Below are 6,045 nucleotides of genomic sequence, written 5' to 3'. Positions count from 1 at the left end.
TGTCCACAACTCCCGACCTACACATTATTGTGATTTTAGAAGTGCAACATCTTTGATTGATTTTTTTATTGTATCGAATATATTAAGTGTTAAGCGAAAGTGTCAGTTTCAAATTCCAACTTTAAATTCCAATCACGCTATGATTTGTATTACCTATTATGTAGATATTAATGTTCAAACCGATAATTTGTTTTACAGAGATTTTAGAAATTTTGATCATGGAAGTTGTATATCACAATTACGATCCATTGATTTCTCACCTTTGTACAATAGTACTGATCCACATGAACAAATAGCATTTTTTAATTCTGTGCTTTTTGATTTATTTAACTGTTATGTTCCTCTACGCAGAATGAGGAGAAGGCGTTCCGACGATTGGATAAGGGATCCTGAAGTTATAGCCGCGTGGACAAATAGGGATGTTGCTTTTCGTTTAATGCGGGAGAATAGAACAGAAGAAACGATTAGAGCATATTGCCGGAGTCGAAACAAGATAAAATCTATTATTCGCAAAGTACGGCGGAGGTCATGTATAAATTTTTTTGCAGAATGCACTCAAGCACAGATGTGGCAAAGACTTAGGTCAATAGGTGCAATAGGTAATAATGCAACTTATGCTACTATTGATCCGAATGAATTTAATGAATACTCGAGAATGCAAAATACACATCTACTTGATGATTTGGTTGATCGTCATTTCAGTTCAGAGGGTTTCATGTTCAGGAATGTGACAGAGTTTGATGTTAATAATGCAATGTTGAGCATAAAGTCTAATGCGGTAGGTGCAGATGGTATTCCTTTGAAATTTTTAAACACATTTTTAGTGATATTGTACCTTACCTTACATACATTATAAATTCCTGCATAACACGATCAATTTTTCCTTCGAATTGGAAAATCGGTAGAGTTATACCTATACCAAAAGTTAAACATCCTTCTTCAATTGCTGACTACCGTCCGATTACTATTTTACCTTGTTGTTCTAAAATCTTTGAGATCATTTTAAGGGATCAAATGCTTAATCATCTTAATGAAATGTCTGTTATCAATCCATTTCAGTCAGGTTTTCGAAAAGGATTTAACACTACTAATTTAATGTTGGACATAGTTGAGACTATTCGATCTAACATGGATAAACGCCTGATAAGTGTATTAATATTTTTAGATTTCCGTAAGGCATTTGATTCCTTAAATCATGATTTATTGGCATTTAAACTAAATGATCAATATAATTTCAGTTCTGTGTCCTGTAAACTTCTTTACTCATTTTTAACTAATCGCACTCAGTATGTTGTAATAGGTGATCAATGTTCAGATACGTTGGATATATATCGGGGTGTACCACAGGGATCGATTTTAGGCCCTCTTCTCTTTTTACTATATGTTAATGATGTGTTTCGTGAGTTTTCTACTTTTAGATGTTATACTTATGCTGATGACGTGCAATTATTGGCAAGTTCTACTTACGATCATTTACAAGATTTTGAATCACAACTTAATGAGGAGCTCGAGAGAGTGGTGTGTTGGTCAAGGGCTAACTTTTTGGATCTGAATCCCTCCAAGTCAAAAATGATGATCTTTACTAAAAGCTCTAATATACATTTGAATATCATTAAGGGCGGTTTGGAAATAGAATTAGTAAATAATTTTAAATCTCTCGGGTTTCATATTGATGATAAATTAAGTTTTAATCAACACATTGACTCTGTAGTGTCTAAAGTAACATGGACTCTACGCAGACTTTACAGCATGAGCTATTATTTACCTCTTATTATTAGGAGGAGAGTAGTGTTAGCATTATGTATGCTATTATTTCTGTATGGTTTAGAGATATTTAGCTGCACATCCCGTGGAAATTTATATAGGCTTAAATTATGTTTTAATAGAATTGTAAGGTACATTTTCAATTTGGGTATAAGAGATCCGGATATAGAATTCAATTACTTGGCTATGATTTTGATGATTATATTAGTATGCGTCAGATTGTTTTATTTTACAAAATTCTTAAATATAACTGTCCACTTTTCTTAGTGGATAAGTTTGAATTTGGAAGGTCAAGCAGATCATCACAATTAGTATATCCAATATATTCTACAGTAATAATGAGTAGATCTTTCGTTGTAAAAGTGGCACGACAGTGGAATACAGTTATTCCAAGTAGTGAAAGATCATTTGCAAGATCTGTTAAAAACTTTGAGGAAATTTTTAAGGATCATATGATAAATTAAAAGTCATGTTTTTGTTGTTGATATATACATTTATTTTTGTAAACCTCAATGCATATGCATAGAGAAATTTTTTGGGGGGAAAGCACTTGGAGCGATTAAAGGATTAAAAAAAAAGGATTAAAAAAATAACAAAGTTATAAAAATTATTATAAGTTTAGAAACAATGAAAAGTACTATTAAGTATATATTTTTAAGCTAAGTTGAATTAATACTGTCATATTTACTGTTTAACTGCAGCTATTTGGCCCATTGGGCTTACAGCTTGCATGATAATGAAATAAAATAAAAATAAAGTAGAATAATTATTGGTTTGTTAATAAAAAACGGAACATTAATTTTCCGTTGAATTTAACCTTGAATTTGAATACGTATACAGTTCCATGGAGCTGGGTTGTTGAACCCCTGAAAACTATTTTAAACAAAATTAATCAAGAAAAAAAATTATACAAAAACTAAAAAATGTACAGTAAGCTAAATTTATTAACTTTTACAGACATACATATAAGTATGTATCTATAAATTGTTGATCGCCAGTTGCAAAAGTTGACAATTTCAATCATGTTCGTGCAAGATTTTTATATTGAAATGAAGTGAACGTTAAAGTGTGAATCGATTCAGTTTACTTTAGCTATGTTTGTATGTATGTCTATCTAAGAGAAGTTATTTAATTAAAAAAGAACTATGTGTTTGTTTATTATGCATTCATACTACAATATTCACATTTCAATATTCGCTTGATGTGAAATTGTAATAATTATTTTAAATAGTGATTATTTGAAGATATCTTACAATTTAAAAAAAACAGATATTGAACTATATAAAAGGATTTAATATAATTTAAATTAAACTCTTAAAAAGTGCCACTAACTTGAAAAATATGTAAAAGATTCAAATTAAGTTAATGCTTTATTAAAAGGGAGAAGAGTGCGTTCAAAAACAGAATTATTGCATTGTCATACAATACCAATAACGAAGAATGCCTCATACCAAAAATATTGTTGAAAGAAGCTGGGAGAGAATTTATGGATGAAGTCCATACATTTTTATTAAAACTTAACATTGGTTTGAAGTTTAATGTAGAACTCCATGCTCTTTATGCCGAGCCCAACTTAGATGATTTGGAAAACACGCCATTAAATGTAAAAAGTTTTCAAACACAAATAAAAGAAATGCTCGACATCAACGAATTTGAAACCAACTTTAACAATAAATTTGAAAGCATTTTACAAAAAATGGAAGAGTTTCAGGAAAGAGACAGTGGTTGGACTTTAGTGCAGTTAATAAAAGTTGGTCTAAATATAAACAAGTATCAACCACTGAAGGGTCATCCTTTATACCCCTACCAAAAAAATTGTTATTGAAGAAAGCCTGTGTCAACATCAAAACAACATGTTTCAAATGGGCCGTGATTTCAGCTATAGTTAATTTGGAAACAAACGCAAATCGTACATCAAATTATAAGGTGAATATTTTGTCGAAAAATATTAACTTGGAGGACTATTGCTTAAAATTTTAATGGGCTAATCTTCCCATTAAAAATAAAGGATATAACCATTTTTGAAGAAAATAATCAATGCATAATTATAAATGTATTTGGATATGATAATGCAAAAGACATTGTTGTGGGGCCATACTACAAAACAATAAAGGAAAAGACCAAACACATCAATCTTTTATTTCTTCAGAAAACTGAGATAATACCGTGTGTCATTATGCACAGTGGGGCAGAATGGAAATTTTTTGGAAATAAATCTGGCATTTCTAAACGGCTGATCCGATCGGGATAAAATTTGGCGTGAGCGTAGCCAAGGAGTATTCGAGTTTAAGTTTTGAAGATGAACCCCGCAGATGCCCCAGGGACGGAGCTGTGGCGGCTCAAAGTAGGGTACCTACGACATGTAAAATTTTTAAACTCGTGCCATTTTTTTTTTTCACCCAAATACAAAGATTTTTATATTTTCTGAAAGCGCTCGACGAGATCTTATAACATCCGAGTTATAGGCATTTATAAATTTAGTGATACAAAATTTACCATACCTTGGTCCGCCTTTTTTTGAATACCGGGCGTAGTTTTGGACCAAATGGACTATATGGAATATACGTTTTTTAATTTAAAAATTTAAAAAATTTTAGATTTTTGCCATTTTTTTGCCCAAAATGTGTCTTAACTTTTTTATTAATAAAATAAAATTTTCTTTTAGAACATATAACAATTTAATAGTTTTCTAAAAGGTATCTTTACGCAGAAAAAAAATGTTGCCACTGCGTCCTTCCGAATATGACCTATTTTTATCAAAACTTCAACTTTGGGCGACATGTTCTAAAATCCCAAAGCTGGGATCAGAAAACTGAAAGCAGTTTTGGAAACCTCAATATTTTTTCTATATACTCCAAAAGTATTTTCCCAGCCCTGAAAGAAATGTGGACCCTATGGGCAAAAATGTAAAAAATCCCATTTTTCGGATTTTCATTCCTATTTTTGGGAATTGCGGGATGCTCTTTGACCTTTTCAATTTTTTTTGCATTTTCTTATTTGAAATGATAAATTTAACAAGCGTTGAAGATTTCATTGAGTTTTGTTCATAAATAAAGATTTTGTCATATATTACATATTTGTTAAATTTCTAAAACTATGATTTATATCAAAATTTTAATAGGGTCACAGATAGCTACAACAATTTAGTCCATATTTGTCACTTAATATCCTTTTTTAGTTAGATATGGAAATTCTCGACCCTTTACAAAAAATTTCAAGCCAATATCTCAATTACATTCAAAAATATGTCATTTAAACCTGTGTCCTTTAATTTCATCTTTTTCATATTTTAGTATTAATAAAATATTATTTGTTAAATTTCTAAAACTATGATTTATATCAAAATTTTAATAGGGTCACAGATAGCTACAACAACTTAGTCCATATTTATCACTTAATATCTTTTTTTAGTTAGATATGGAAATTCTCGACCATTTACAAAAAACTTCAAGCCAATATCTCAATTACATTCAAAAATATGTTCATTTAAACCTGTGTCCTTTAATTTCATCTTTTTCATATTTTAGTATTAATAAAATATTTTGACAATTTTAAAAATTATTTAGTTAATTATTTTATTAAAGACTATAACATTGTATATACAATAAAAAAATATAATTTTATTATGAGCCACGCACAACAACACCTAAATCACCCCACACAAACCACCTTTCCCGCCCACCGAAATATAAAACACAATTTAATACAATATCATCAGTTAGTATAATAGCGTTTTTATTTGAACTGTTTATCTCAAACATAATACAATTAATTCTTACAACCTACTTATATAGTTAATTCCTAACACTACTTATTTTCTATAAAATAATCTGTCATATCGGTATACATATCCAGAAGGTAATATAAGTCCTTTAAATCTTCCTCGTTTTGAGATGATAGAGTTTCATAACAAATCCATCTTTTTCGCATAGTTGAAAGAACAGGATCAGAAGATAGAAGTAAACTATTAAAAATATCTTCATTCTGTGATTGCCTGGAGCATTTCTTGAGCTAAAAAGTTGAACATGCTTAAAATTTCGATTCCTCGCTTCCTGGGCTTCTTCTGTTAACTCTCCAAGTGGAAGAATATTCGACTCAATTATTATTTGACCATGACACAATACTTTGTGTACTGTTGGTGTTAGTACCCTCCATGGATACAGAGATACAAGTAATTTAGAAATTTCAGATGTATATTCACCAAATCGATTTCTATTAATTTTATGTTTACTATTCAGTGCCATTAAAATAGTGTTAACTCTTCGAAGCAACTCCTTGTAG

Source organism: Lucilia cuprina, chromosome X, assembly GCF_022045245.1.
Source record: "Lucilia cuprina isolate Lc7/37 chromosome X, ASM2204524v1, whole genome shotgun sequence".
Lineage (NCBI taxonomy): Eukaryota > Metazoa > Arthropoda > Insecta > Diptera > Calliphoridae > Lucilia > Lucilia cuprina.
The sequence above is the reverse complement of the archived record's forward strand: the minus strand, read 5'-3'. Positions refer to the sequence as shown.